This window comes from Arachis stenosperma, chromosome 5 (genome assembly GCF_014773155.1).
Source record: "Arachis stenosperma cultivar V10309 chromosome 5, arast.V10309.gnm1.PFL2, whole genome shotgun sequence".
NCBI classification, from domain to species: Eukaryota; Viridiplantae; Streptophyta; class Magnoliopsida; order Fabales; family Fabaceae; genus Arachis; species Arachis stenosperma.
This window is the reverse complement of record NC_080381.1, coordinates 47849963-47865104: the sequence shown is the minus strand read 5'-3', so window position 1 is coordinate 47865104 and position 15142 is coordinate 47849963. Positions and strand designations below refer to the sequence as shown.

The 15142-nt window shown below is 38.9% G+C and overlaps 1 non-coding gene across 1 annotated transcript; it reads left to right on the top strand.

Moving 5' to 3' along the window:
* The first annotated feature begins 7042 nt into the window (after positions 1 to 7042).
* On the top strand, positions 7043 to 7146 carry LOC130984059 (small nucleolar RNA R71). Its single transcript, XR_009088018.1, has one exon. It is a non-coding gene; the product is annotated as a small nucleolar RNA R71 (small nucleolar RNA).
* Positions 7147 to 15142: the final 7996 nt, after the last annotated feature.

Genomic DNA, 15142 nt, shown 5'->3' with positions numbered 1-15142 from the left:
CTTGACCACCAACCTTTGCCAAGATCTTTATAGGCCTTAGTTTACTTTCTGTCATTTATCTTTCATGCTTCTTATCAAAACCCCAAAATAACTCACAAACCAATAACAAGACACTTCATTGTAATTCCTAGGGAGAACGACCGAGGTCTAAATACTTCGGTTTATAAATTTTAGGGGTTTGTACTAGTGACAAACAACTTTTTGTATGAAAGGATTATTGTTTGGTTTAGAACTATACTTTACAACGAGAATCATTTGTGAATTTTAAACCGTCAAAAATCCAATCGTCAAAATGGCGCCGTTGCCGGGGAATGCAATGGTGTGATGTTATTGGTTATTGTATATATGTGAATATTGTGAATAGCTTTTTTTTAGATTGCTTGTTAGTTTTTGCTAGTCTTAGTATTTGTTTCATTATTTCTTATTAGTTTTTTTTGTTTCTTATTTTCTCTTACTATCATGAATTCTCATTTTGGCTATGAGTGTGATTACAATTATGTTGTAGGTAATCAGGACTATAATGAAAATGTGTATCAAGGATGGGACACTCAAAGGTGGGAGGAGCCATATGCTTATGATCAATCCTCATGGCAACAACCTCCACCAATGCACTATGAAGAAGAGCCATTCTATATGCATATCAATCCAATGGCTATGGTGAATCACCTTGTGACTTTCAAGAACCACCACCATATGCCTATGAACCATATCCTCAACATAACTCTCAACCATACTCACAAGCCTCACCAACCACTTTCATACGACCCTAATCCATATCCATCCTACCAACAACCATATGAGCCATATGGACCACACATAGAGCTACCACCACCCCAACATCAACATTTTCAAGAGCCACCCCCTCCATATTATTACCAAGATGAACCACCTCCAATATATAAAAATTTTCAACCACAAGATGAATACTACTTTCCACCACAACCTCCCATGGAAGAATACTCATATCCATTGATCCAAGAGCCACATGATCCTAATCATATTATCAAGAGGAACATGAGTCAAGGGATCATCTCAAGGAAGCATGGATCAATTCAAGCAACCATGGAGTGTGTTGTGCAACAAGTGGAAAGAATGGAAAATATTGAACCACCACAACTCTACCAAGAAGAACCACCTTCCTACTATGAACCCTTCCCCCAAAATGATGAATCCTTCCAACCACCCCAATCTAATGGATGAAACCCTTGGTGTTCTTGTTCAAGGGCAAGAAGAGATGAAAAGGATGTGCAAAATTTCATGGCCGCCTTGGATGCGGTAACAAATCAATTAGCCTCCCAATGCTTGAACGCTCAAGGACTCCCATGGTTACATGTGGAGAATCAAATGAAGACATGCATGAAGGAGAGATTGGAAACTTCGGTGGGAAATGAAGGAAGTTGCTTTGTATTGGAACAATTGGAGGAAGCTTAATTGTTGAAGACAAGGAAGAAGTGGTAGAAGACTTAGGAGATGTGGAGCCTCCATGGGAATATAGAGTTGAAGAAAATTCCTCCAAGATGATTGAAATTGATGCTAGGGAGAAAGTGCACACCTTCCAAGGCATATTCCATATGAAGACTTGGATGGGATAGAGCAAGAATTGAGTTCCCATGGCAATGAAGAGCAAACATCAAGTCCTAGTGGTGGAGAATCCTTGAACTTGAAGAACCTTCTCCCAGTGCATTTGAAAACGTGGAGGTAAACTACTTTCACCCTCCCAATTATAGTTTGATTAAGGGAAAGGCTTAGATAGTATTAATGAACAAAGGATTGAATTAGAGAAATCTTGGAAGAGGTGGAAGTCTTTAGAAATAGAAGGATGGGAGTGAAATACGCTTTATCAAGATCGTTGGAAGCATCTTTGCCTAGGTTGTCATCTACTCCTTCACTTGAGTGGGTAAAATTCATCTATAGCTTTATTGTCCACTTGAGTATGGTTTGCTTGAACGGATGGTCAACTTAGGATGCTTTGTGGGATGAAGCGTAAGCGAAATGTTTCGTGGTTGGCGTTGCAAATCAAGGCTCATTTGGTTGTGAGTGGGTAAAATTCATTTCTATTAGCTTTATTGTCCCACTTGAGTATGGTTTGCTTGAAACGGATGGTCAACTTAGGATGCTTTGTGGGATGAAGCGTAAGCGAAAGATGTTTCGTGGTTGGCGTTGCAAATCAAGGCTCATTTTGGTTGATACTCCAAGAGTTGAATACAAAGGTGGGAATAGTGCTCAAATAGTGCTCATTTTGGGAACTTCTACTTCCTCTCCAATCATGATACTATGGATCATGATAGCCCGATCCACAGTTACTTCAGACCGGTTGCTAGTAGGAATGATAGAGCGTTGGATGAACTCCAACCATCTTCTAGCTACAGGCTTAAGGTCAAGCCTTCTTAGTTGAACCGGCTTGCCTTTGGAGTCTCTCTTCCATTGAGCTCCTTCTACACATATGTCCTTGAGGACTTGGTCCAATCTTTGATCAAATTTGACCCTTCTAGTGTAGGGGCGTGCATCTCCTTGCATCATTGGCAAGTTAAATGCCAACCTTACATTTTCCGGATTGAAATCTAAGTATTTCCCCCGAACCATTGTGACTTTGGGTTCGGGTTTATACTTTGATCATGGTTCTTTGTGATCCATGCACTAGCATAGAACTCTTGAACCATTAAGATTCTGACTTGTTGAATGGGATTGGTGAGAGTTTCCCATCCTCTTCTCCTAATCTCATGTCGGATCTCCGGATATTTGCTCCTTTTGAGCTTGAAGGGGACCTTGGGGATCACCTTCTTCTTGGCCACAACTTCATAGAAGTGGTCTTGATGGACCTTTGAGATAAACCTCTCCATCTCCCATGACTCAGAGGTGGAAGCAACTGCCTTCCCTTTTCCTCTTCTTAGAGGTTTTTCTGGCCTTAGGTACCATTAATGGTTTTGGAAAAATAAAAAGCAACGCTTTTTCCTACACCAAACTTAAAAGGTTTGCTCGTCCTAGAGCAAAAGAAGAAAGAAAGGAGGGGAAGAAGAAGAAATAGAGGAGATGGATGTGTGTAGGAATTCAGCCAAGGGGGTAAAGTGTTAGAGATATGTGAAATGGAAGGTGGTAAGGAGGGTTATTTATAGGGTAAGGGAGAAAGGGTAACCGTGTGGAGAATGGGTAGGTTTGGGAGGAAAATAGTTTGAATTTGAATGGTGAGGTAGGTGGGTGTTGGGGAATAGTGTTATGGAAAGGTGTGAAGAAGTGGGAGAGTGAGGTGGGTAAGTGGGGATCCTGTGGGGTCCACAGATCCTGAGGTGTCAAGGATTTTTCATCCCTGCACCTTTCTGGCGTTAAACACCCTCTATGTGCCATTCTTAGCATCTAGACACCGGGCTGATACCCTTTTCTGGCGTTTAAATGCTAGTCTGCCTGCCCTTTTCTGGCATTTAAATGCCAGTCTGCCTGCCAGTTCTGGCGTTTAAATGCCCAGAATGGTGCCAGGATGGGCATTTAAATGCCCATTTTTCTACCTTTACTGGCGTTTAAATGCCAGTTTGCCTGCCAGTTCTGGCGTTTAACGCCTATAATGGTGCCAGCCTGGGCGTTAAACGCCCATTATGCTATCCTTACTGGTGTTTAAACGCCAATAAGCTCTTCCTCCAGGATGTGCTATTTTTGATGTTGTTTTTGATTTTGCTTTAATTTTTGCAGTTGTTTTTGTGACTCCACATGATCATCATCCTAAAGAAAACATAAAATAACAATGGAAAACTGGTGCACGAAATTGTGATCTCTAACAATGGCATTCAACTTGGTATGCGCATCTACTAACTCAGCACTTTCTTCACAACTCCGCACAACTAACCAGCAAGTGCACTGGGTCATCCAAGTAATAAACCTTACGTGAGTAAGGGTCGATCCCACGGAGATTGTTGGTATGAAGCAAGCTATGGTCATCTTGTAATTCTCAGTTAGGCGAATAATAAATGGTTATAGAGTTTTCGAATAATGATAATAATTAAACAGAAAATAAAGATAGAAATACTTATGTAAATCATTGGTGGGAATTTCAGATAGGTGTGTGAAGATGCTGTGCTCCTTTTGAATCTCTACTTTCATATTGCCTTCATCCAATCCTTCTTACTCCTTTCCATGGCAAGCTGTATGTAGGGCATCACCGTTGTCAATGGCTACATCCCATCCTCTCAGTGAAAATGGTCCAAATGCTCTGTCACAGCACGGTTAATCATCTGTCGGTTCTCGATCATGCCGGAATAGAATCCATTGATTCTTTTGCGTTTGTCATCACACCCAACAATTGTGAGTTTGAAGCTCATCACAGTCAATCAATCCCTGAATCGTACTCGGAATACCACAGACAAGGTTTAGACTTTTCAGATTCTCATGAATGCCGCCATCAATTCTAGCTTATACCACGAAGATTCTGATTAAGGAATCCAAGAGATATGCGCCCGGTCTAAGGTAAAATGGAGGTGGTTGTCAGTCACGCGTTCATAGGTGAGAATGCTGATGAGTGTCACAGATCATCACATTCATCATGGTGAATTGCAATGAATATCTTAGAACAGGAATAAACTAAATTGAATAGAAAATAGTAGTAATTGCATTAAAACTCGAGGTACAGCAGAGCTCCACACCCTTAATCTATGGTGTGTAGAAACTCCACCGTTGAAATGGTCCAGGCATAGCCGAATGGCCAGCCCCCATAAACGTTATCAAAGGATCATAAGGTAATCCAAAAATAATCCAAAGATGTCTAATACAATAGTAAAATGTCCTATTTATACTAGACTAGCTACTAGGGTTTACAGAGGTAAGTAATTGATGCAGAAATCCACTTCTGGGCCCACTTGGTGTGTGCTTGGGCTGAGCTTGAGCTTTACACGTGCAGAGGCATCTCTTGGAGTTGAACGCCAAGTTGTAACGTGTTTTTGGCGTTCAACTCTGGTTCGTGACGTGTTTCTGGTGTTTGACTCCAGAATGCAGCATGGAACTAGCGTTGAGCGCCAGTTTGCGTCGTCTAATCTCGAATAAAGTATGAACTATTATATATTGCTGGAAAGCTCTGGATGTCTACTTTCCAACGCCATTGAGAGCGCGCCATTCAAAATTTTGTAGCTCCATAAAATCCATTTCGACTGCAGGGAGGTCAGAATCCAACAGCATCTGCAGTCCTTTGTTAGCCTTTTATCAGAGTCTTGCTCAGGTCCCTCAATTTCAGCCAGAAAATATCTGAAATCACAGAGAAACACACAAACTCATAGTAAAATCTAGAAATGTGAATTTATCATAAAAACTAATGAAAACATCCCTAAAAGTAACTAGATACTACTAAAAACTACCTAAAAATAATGCCAAAAAGCGTATAAATTATCCGCTCATCAAAAACAAAATGAAAGAGTAATTAATATAGATAAATAAAATTGGGTTGCCTCCCAATAAGTGCTTCTTTAATGTTAATAGCTTGACAGCAGAGCTTCCCCGATGCTCAGAACATGACTATGGCCTCCCAACACCAAACTTAGAGTTTGAATGTCGGGGCTTTGCTTGACTCTGCATGGAGAGAATTGAATGAAGCTTTTTATGCTTCTTCCCTATGTTTACAGAAGAAGATCCTTGTGCCTTAAACACAACCTTTGCTGTGGCTAGGAAGGGTCTTCCAAGGATGATGGATTCATCCTCATCCTTTCCAGTGTCTAGGATTATGAAATCAGCAGGGATGTAAAGGTCTTTAACCTTTACCAAGACATCCTCTACAAGCCCATAAGCCTATTTCTTTGATTTGTCTGCCATCTCTAGTGAGATTCTTACAGCTTGTACCTCAAAGATCCCTAGCTTCTCCATTACAAAGAGTGGCATGAGGTTTACACTTGACCCTAGGTCACACAGAGCCTTCTCAAAGGTCATGGTGCCAATGGTGCAAGGTATTAAGAACCTTCCAGGATCCGATTTCTTTTGAGGTATCTTCAGTTGAGCCAAGGCATTTAGTTCATTAATCTGCAATGGAGGTTCATCCTCCCAAGTCTCATTACCAAATAATTTGGCATTCAGCTTCATGATTGCTCCTAGATACTGAGCAATTTGCTCTTCAGTAGTAACTTCATCTTTTTTAGAAGAAGAATATTCTTCAGAGCTCATGAATGGTAATAGAAAGTTCAGTAGAATCTCTATAGTCTCTAGATGAGCCTCAGATTCCTTTGGTTCCTCATGAGGGAACTCCCTAGTGGTCAGTGGACGTCCCATGAGGTCTTCCTCACTGGGAATCACTGCTTTTCCCTCCTCTATAGGTTCAACCATGTTGGACGTGTAGATGGCCTTGCACTCTCTTTTTGGATTCTCTTCTGTATTGCTTGGGAGAGTGCTAGGAGGAGTTTTAGTAACTCTTTTACTCAACTGACCCACTTGTGCCTCCAAATTTCTAATGGAGGATCGTGCCTCAGTCCTGAAACTGAGAGTGGCCTTGGATAGATCAGAGACTATGTTTGCTAAGCCAGAGATGCTATACTCAGAATTCTCTATCTGTTGCTGAGAAGATAATGGAAAAGGTTTGCTATTGCCAAACCTAATTCTCCCACCATTATTGTTATTGAAGCCTTACTGAGGCTTTTGTTGATCCTTCCATGAGAAATTTGGGTGATTCTTCCATGAAGGATTATAGGTGTTTCCATAGGTTTCTCCCATGTAATTCACCTCTTCTATTGTAGGATTCTCAGTGTCATAAGCTTCACCTTTAGAGGAGGCATCTTTAGCTTGCACTCTAGTCAGACTCTGAGAAATCATATTGACTTGATGAGACAATATTTTGTTCTGAGCCAATATGGCATTCAGAGTATCGATCTCAAGAACTCCTTTCTTCTGAGTCGTCCCATTATTCATAGGATTTCTTTCAGAAGTGTACATGAACTAGTTATTTGCAACCATTTCAATGAGTTTCTGGGCTTCTGCAGGTGTTTTCAGATGAAGAGATCCACCAGTAGAGTAGTCCAATGACATCTTGGATAACTCAGACAGACCATCATAGAATATACATATGATGCTCCATTCTGGAAACATGTCAGAAGGACACCTTTTGGTTAATTGCTTGTATCTTTCCCAAGCTTCATAGAAGGATTCACCTTCTTTCTGTCTGAAGGTTTGGACATCTACTCTGAGCTTACTCATTTTTTGAGGTGGAAAGAATTTGGTCAAGAAAGCATTGACCAGCTTGTCCTAAGAGTTCAGGCTTTCTCTAGGTTGTAAGTACAACCATGTCCTAGCTCTGTCTCTCATAGCAAAGGGGAAAAGCATAAGTCTGTTGACCTCGGGATCAACCCCATTGGTCTTAACAGTATCACAGATCTGCAAGAATTCAGATAAGAACTGATGAGGATCTTCTGATGGAAGTCCGTGAAACTTGCAGTTCTACTGCATTAGAGAAACTAATTGAGGCTTAAGCTCAAAGTTGTTTGCTCTAACGGCAGGAATTGAGATGCTTCTTCCATAGCATGAGGTTTATTATATTATCTTTTTAATTATTAGATGGTTAAAATTTTAAATGTATACTGTATAGTTAATTTTAAAAATATTAGATAGATAAAAAATCTAAAATCTAAAAATTTATTTTTAAAATAAGGTCTTATTTATGTGAGTTTTTAAAATAACCTCTAAAATCCAATGATCAATGTGTGCGCAATTCTCTACAATCATTTTAATAAGTTTTAAATCATTTTTTAATTTAAAATTATTAATAGTATTTAACCTAATTTATATTTATAAAATTAAATTTAAAATTTTAATATTTAAAATAAATTATATAAAATTATTATTAGTTTTTAATTATTAAAATTTTTAATTTAAAAAAATATTTAAAATAATAAAAAATACATAAAATTCTTAATTATTTAAAACTCAAATGATTAAAACTGTGACCATAGACCCCTTTAGGTCACCCTCCAAAACCGTAACCATAAACCCTTTTATGCCACCCTTCCAAAAAACTGTGACCATAGATCTTTTTTGGTCACTGTAAAAAACCCTGACCATAGACACCTTTAGGTCACCCCCAAAACTGTGACCATAGACCCTTTTAGGCCACCCTTCCGAAAAATCGTGGCTATAGACCTTTTTTGGTCACTGTAAAAAATCGTGACCATAGACGCTTTTAGGCCAGCCCCAAAACCGTGACCATAGGCCCCTTTAGGTTACCCCCAAAAACCGTGACCATAGACCCTTTTAGGTCACCCCCAAAGTCGTGACCATAGGCCCCTTTAGATCACCCACCAAAACCGTGACCATAGACCCTTTTAGGTCACCCTTTTTTGAAAAACTGTGACCATAGCCCCTTTTTAGTCACTGAAAAAAACCGTGACCATAACTCCCTTTAGGCCACCCCCCAAAACCGTGACCATAGACCCCTCTAGGTCACCCCCTAAAACCGTGACCATAGACCCTTTTAGGTCACCTTTTTTGAAAAACTATAACCATAGCTCCTTTTTTGTCACTGTAAAAAACCGTGACCATAAACCCCTTTAAGTCACCCCCAAAACCGTGACCATAGACCCTTTTAGGCCACCCCCCAAAACCGTGACCATAGACCCCTTTAGGCCACCCCTTCAAAGCTGTGACCATAGACCCTTTTAGGTCACCTTTTTTTGAAAAATCGTGACCATAGACCCCTTTAGGTCACCCCTTAAAACCGTGACCATAGACCCTTTTAGGCCACCTTTTTTTAAAAAACCGTGACCATAGGTACTCTGTGGTCACCCTTTCTAATAAAACCGTGACCATAGCTTTTTTTTGTCACTCTAAAAAATCGTGACCATAGAGGGTCTATGGTCACGGGTTTTTTTACCGTGACCAAAAAAACCGTGGCCATAGACCCAAAATGTTGTAGTGAGTTGACCATCCATCTCAACTAAACCATATTCATGTAGAATAAGAAAGCTAAGTGATATGAATTTTACCCACTTGAAAGAATGAATGGATGGTGATGGATTAAGGAGAGGTGGTTCCAACAATCTAGACAAAGTAATTTCCACTCCCGTCCATCCTTTTTGAAGATCTTCAACCACTTGATAAGCTTCTTCAAATTCAACCTCTTTCTCACCAATTTCTTTGAATTCTTTCCCATCACTCAAGTCATAAGTCAGAGGTTGAGTAAATTCTACGTCAACTTCTAATTCCAATTCAATGGGGGAAATTCAATAAACTCAAGGAAATCAAGCGCTGATGCAAAATCGTCATCACTAAGAGAACTTATTGCTTGCTCCATTTCTTCCATTTCTTCACTCATAATTACCTTGGAGGTTGCACACCCTCCTCAACATCACTTTCGAACTCAACAGAAAAGGGATCTACAACTTTAAATTCTTTTTTGCATTCCACATCTCCTAAGTTTTTGACCACTTCTTCTTCTTCTTCTTCAATGATTTTGGTTTCCTCCACTTGTTCTAATACAAAGGGCCACTCCTCATCGTCCACTTGAGTTTTCAACCTCTCTTTCATACTACACTCTTCAATTTATTCTCCATATTTAGCAATGGGAGTGCTTTGAGTGCATAAACATTGGGAGACAAAGTTAGTTACTACCTCAGTTAAGATAGCCATGAATTGTTCTTGCCTCCTTTATTTGAGCTTCATGTTGCTATTGAAGAATGGTATGAAATTTCCTTTGCTCTTGGAGAATGGTGCTAAGGATGTCATCCAATGGAGGTTGGGGGTGGAGATGAGGATTCACTGTTTGGGAAAAAGGGTTCATAATATAAAGGTGGTTCGTATTGGTGAGAATATTGAGGTGGTGCACAAGGAATTTGTGGTTCTTGAAAGTATTTATGTTGGAATAGGGGTGATTCTATGGGTTTTCTTTCATAATGGCCACAAGGGTGTGGCACATGAGGTTGATGGTATGATGGGTGTCAGTTGTAGAAAGGTATTTGGTAAGAAGGGGCTTGTGAGTATGGTTGAGAGCAATGTCGAGGACTTGGTTCATATTGGTGAGCACTATAGGGTGGATTACTATCATTGTTGAACGGAGGAGATTGATACGAATACCATGAAGTCTGTTTATGAAGTTCAAATTGGCTTCCAATCCCATAGCGTCTACCATCATTAAAGCTTAAATTTCCTGCAACATAGTTGTAACCGGACTCATAGCCAAGAGGGTGAGAATTCATAATGACAAGAGAAAACAAAACAAACACTAATATGAAATAATGAAAACAAACTCCTAAAACTAACTAACAAATAAGCAAAAAGCAAACATATTCACATTATTCACATATATACAATAACCAATAACAAGTGCACATTTGCAATTTTTCAGCAACACCGCCAAAAACTTAATGTGAGGTGATGAGCGGATATTTTATACACTTTTTAACATCACTTTCATATAGTTTTTAGTAGTTTTTATTTAGTTTTTATTGAGTTTTTATAGGTTTTAGTGTTAAATTCAAATTTTTGGATTCTACTATGAGTTTTTGCGTTTTTGGGCAACTTCAGGTATTTTCTAGCTAAAATTGAGGAGCTGGAGCAGAAGTCCAATTCAGAGATAGAGAAAGCACTGCAGATGTTGTCCAGATCTGACCTGTCTGCATTCGGAAGAGATTTTCTGGAGCTACAGAAGTCCAAATGGAGCGCTCTCAGTGGCTATGGAAATCCGACTTCTAGAGCTTTCCATCAATGTATGATAGTTTATACTTTACTTCGGATTAGAAGGCCCAAAACTAGCATCCAATGCCAGCTTCCTGCACCTTTCCAAGTGTCCAGCGACCAAAGAGCAGAGCTCAGCATCCAAAGGCCTAGAGAGGAGCCCCTAGCTTGCATTCCACGCGTAAGGAGCCTCAATGCATGTGGATCTCATCAAAGCTCAGTCCAAACACTTACCAAGTGGGCCCAGAAATAGATTTTATCACTAATAGACTGTTTTACCTATACTAGTCATCTGTTTCTTATTTAAGGGATTAACTTTATGTAATTCAGACATGATGCACACTCTCCGATTTAGGAGAGATTCATTTATGTTTCACCATTATTTTTATTTTCAGTATGTGTTTCTAAACCCGAGGTTGAGGGGAAGAGCCCAGCTGAGTCCTATGAATTAATAAAAGTACTATTTCTTCTTCTTCGATCCGTGTCTGATCTATCTCTAAGATGTTTATCCCAATCTTCATCGTGATGAACAGGACAATCTGACAAATTGGCTCTGTTCATCACATTAAGATGAACATTCCTGACAAATACCTGCGTCTACTTGGGTTTGTGTGAATACTTGAACGGACAGCACGAACCAACAGTTATGGATTCGCATCTCTCAGACGGTTAATCCAAAATTTCATTGGGGACTTCTCAAAACATCAGTTCAGCCGATCTTCGGGGAGATTAAGGTCTCTGTGGTATAGGCTAGATCCAAGAAGTAGCATTCTCTGATCCAAAAGATTCGACCTTGTCTGTGGAGTTTTGAGTAGGATCACCAAGAGAATGGATTGCTATGCGCTTCATCCTCCATTGGATTGAATACCAAGGGCCCTAGCGTTCATTCTATAGTAGAGAATATCAAAAACCATTGGCATGGCTTTGATTACTTACAGCCTGCCATAAAAGAAGATCATTCACAAGCAAAGAAGACGGTAGTACCAGAGTTACTTCAGAAAGACAAAGCAACTCCAACTCTCAATCTAATCCTATCATCTATTCCTATCCCTTAAAACACATGCTTCACACATTCAACATAAAACCTTCTGATTCTGCCTGACTAAGACTTGTAAGACAACCATAAGCTTGCTTTAAGCCTCAATTCTCGTGAGATCAACCCTGACTCGCTCAGGTATTACTTGGACGACCCAGTGCACTTGCAGGTACTGCTGCTGTTGTACGAAATAGTGTGGGCTTTGCGTACACGCGCACCATGAGGGAAATCGTTGGTTCGAAATTTTTACAAAATAATTCTGTTGAAGTATACATCCAAATCAATAGATAACTCTCAATCAAAGTTTAATTTGTTTATCACTTAAGTCAAACCAATAAAAACCGAGAGTATTTAAACCTTGGGTCGTCTCTCAAAGGAATTGCAGAAAAGTGTGCATATTATTGGTTTTGAGAATTTTGGGAGTTTTTAGTATGATGAACAAGAAAGTAAAGTTACAACAAAGGAACTATGAATGTGATGAAAGGAAAATTGGTTGGTAAAGAATTCACAAATAAATTCCCGTTGCAAGTATAGTTTCTAAACCAACAAACAGTCCTTTCATACAAAAAATTGTTTGTCACAAGTACAAACCCCAATAAAAATATAAACCGAAGTATTCAAACCTCAGGTCTTTCTCCCTAGAAATTGCAACAAGATGTTCCTGTTATTGGCTATGAAGTATATTTTGGGGTTTTTGTAGTAAGAGACAAGAAATGTAAATGACAAAGGAAATGGACTAACAATTAAGAAAGCTCTTGGCAAGGTATGAGAATTAGAAATCCTATCCTAATTATCATCTTCAAGTGTGACAAGAAGAATTGTCTATTGCTCCACTTAGTTAACCTCTAACTATGAAGGAAAGTCAAGTGGATATCAACTTGAGTCCACAAGTCCTAGTCAAATCTTAGTGAAAGACTAGCTTTAGTGGAATTCAAGTCAATTAGCAACTTCTAATCATCAATCAACAAAAGAGTTTGATAACTCAAGTGTCACCAATTACTCAACCAAAGCCAAGAGGAGAAAGATCTAGCTCATAACTAAAAGAAGCATTTCATCAAACACATAAAAGGCAATAAAGGTAAACAACATGAATTACAAGAATTAAAGAGAGATCTAACTACAAAGACAAGAGATCAATCATAAAAAATCAAAGCAAACATGAAAAGACATGGAAATCATAAATTGCATTGAAAGGGAAATGGAAATTTACATAAGAATTCATAAACTACAACTAACAATACAAAGAAACTACAAGAGATGTAGAATGCTACAACTACAAGAGAACAATTAAAGACGGAAAAGGAAAATTGAAAGGGAAGAAGTAGTAGATCTAGATCTAAAACTAAGAACCCTAATCTAGAGAGAGGGGAGAGCTTCTCTCTCTAGAAACTAACTAAAGCATCATGAAAACTAAACTAAAACTCACTAACTAACTAATTGGTTCATCCCTCTTCAATCCTTGGGTTAAATAGCATAAAAAATAAGTTGGATTGGGCCCAAAATGCTTCAGAAATCGCTGGCCACGAAGGTTTCCAATCTCTCCTTCATGCTATGCTCTTCAACCGACTCTCCACATATGGCCATGGGAGTTTCTTGAGTGCTCAAGTATTGGGAGGCCAATCGATTTACCACCTCATTCAAGGCGGCCAAGGATTCTAGTGCCTCCCTTTGCATTTCTCTTTGTTCTTGAAGTAGCAAAGTGAGAGAATCATCAATCGGGACTTGGGGTGGATAGAAGGGTTCATTAATTTAGAGAAAGGGTTCATGATAGGAAGGTGGTTCTCCTTGATCGGGGGTGGCGGTTGAAAGTAAAATTCATCTTGTGAGTGGAAATTTGCATAGAGTAGAGGTGGTTCCTCTTGGTCATAGTATGGAGGAGGTAGTTCTTGGAATTTTTGATATTGTGGTGGTTCCATGTATGGTTCATATGGCTCAAAAGGTGGTTGGTATGGTAGATATGGATTAGGGTCATATGGAGGTGTTTGGTGAAAAGGTGCTTGTGAGTATGGTCGATGGCTATGTTGAGGATGTGGCTCATAGGCATATGGTGGGGGTTCTTGATAGTCATAAGGAGATTCACCATAGCCATTCAATTAGTATGCATCATAGAATGGCTCTTGTTCATAGTGCCTTGGGGGAGGTTGTTACCAAGAGGATTGATCATATGCATATGGCTCCTCCCACCTTTGATTATCCCATCCTTGGTGCACATCCTCATTGTAGCTCCCATCCACTACAACATAGTTAGGACCAAAGTGAGAATTCATGATAGCAAGAGAAAATAAAATCAAAAGCTAACAAGAAATAATGAAACAAAACTCTAAAACTAGCAAAAACTAACAAGCAATCCAAAAATCAAGCTATTCACAATATTACCATATGTACAATAACCAACAAGAAACGCACATTTGAAATTTTCCGGCAATGGCGCCATTTTGATGAATGGAAAATTGATGGTTTAGAATTTCACAATAAGATCTTGTTGCAAGTATAGTTTCTAAACCAACAAATAATCCTTTCATACAAAAAATTGTTTGTCACAAGTAACAAACCCCTAAAATTAATAATCGAAGTATTCAAACCTCGGGTTGTCTCTCAAAGGAATTGCAAGGAAGTGTTCTTGCTATTGGTTATGAGGTGTATATTTTGGGGTTTTGGATGAGTAACAAGAATAGTAAATGGCAAGAAAGTAAATGAACTCAAATGTAAAAGGCTCCTGGCAAGGTATGAGAACTAGAAGTCCTATCCTCATTATCTTCCTCAATTGTGACAACAATTGTTCATTGTTCCCACATAGTCAACCTCTAACTATGGAGGAAAGTCAAGTGGATGATACAATTTGATTCCTTAAGTCCTAGTCAACTCCTAAGGAAAGACTAGCTTTAGTGGAATTCAAATCAACTAGCAACTTTCGATTATTAATCAACAAAAGAGTTTGACAACTCAAGAGTCACTAATTACTCTACCAAAGCCAAGAGGAGATAAATCTACACTAGTATCCTTCCAAGCATTTTATCAAACACTTGGAAGGAATAAAAGAAAAGTAAAATCAAATTGCAAGAAATATAGATCTACAATTACTAATTGCAAGGAATTAACACAACAATTCAAATCAACAATAAAAGGAATCAAAATCAAATTGCATTAAAAGAAAATAGAAGAATAAGAGTGCATCAATATAAAAGTGAAGAATTACAAGAATTAAAGTACAAAACTAGAGAGAGAGGAAAGGTAGAAGAATAAGAATTGATAAAGGAAAAGTAAATCAAAGCATGAATTAAACCTAGATCTAAGAAATCCTAATCTACCTCTAACCTAATTCTAGAGAGAAGAGAGAGCTTCTCTCTCTAGAAACTAACTAAAGCCTGAACTAAACTATAACTAACTTCATGATTGATCCCCCTTCATTCCTTGGGTTTAATAGCATCAGAAGTGAGTTGGATTTGGACCTGGGAAGCCCAGAAATTGCCCCTAGCGGATTCACTT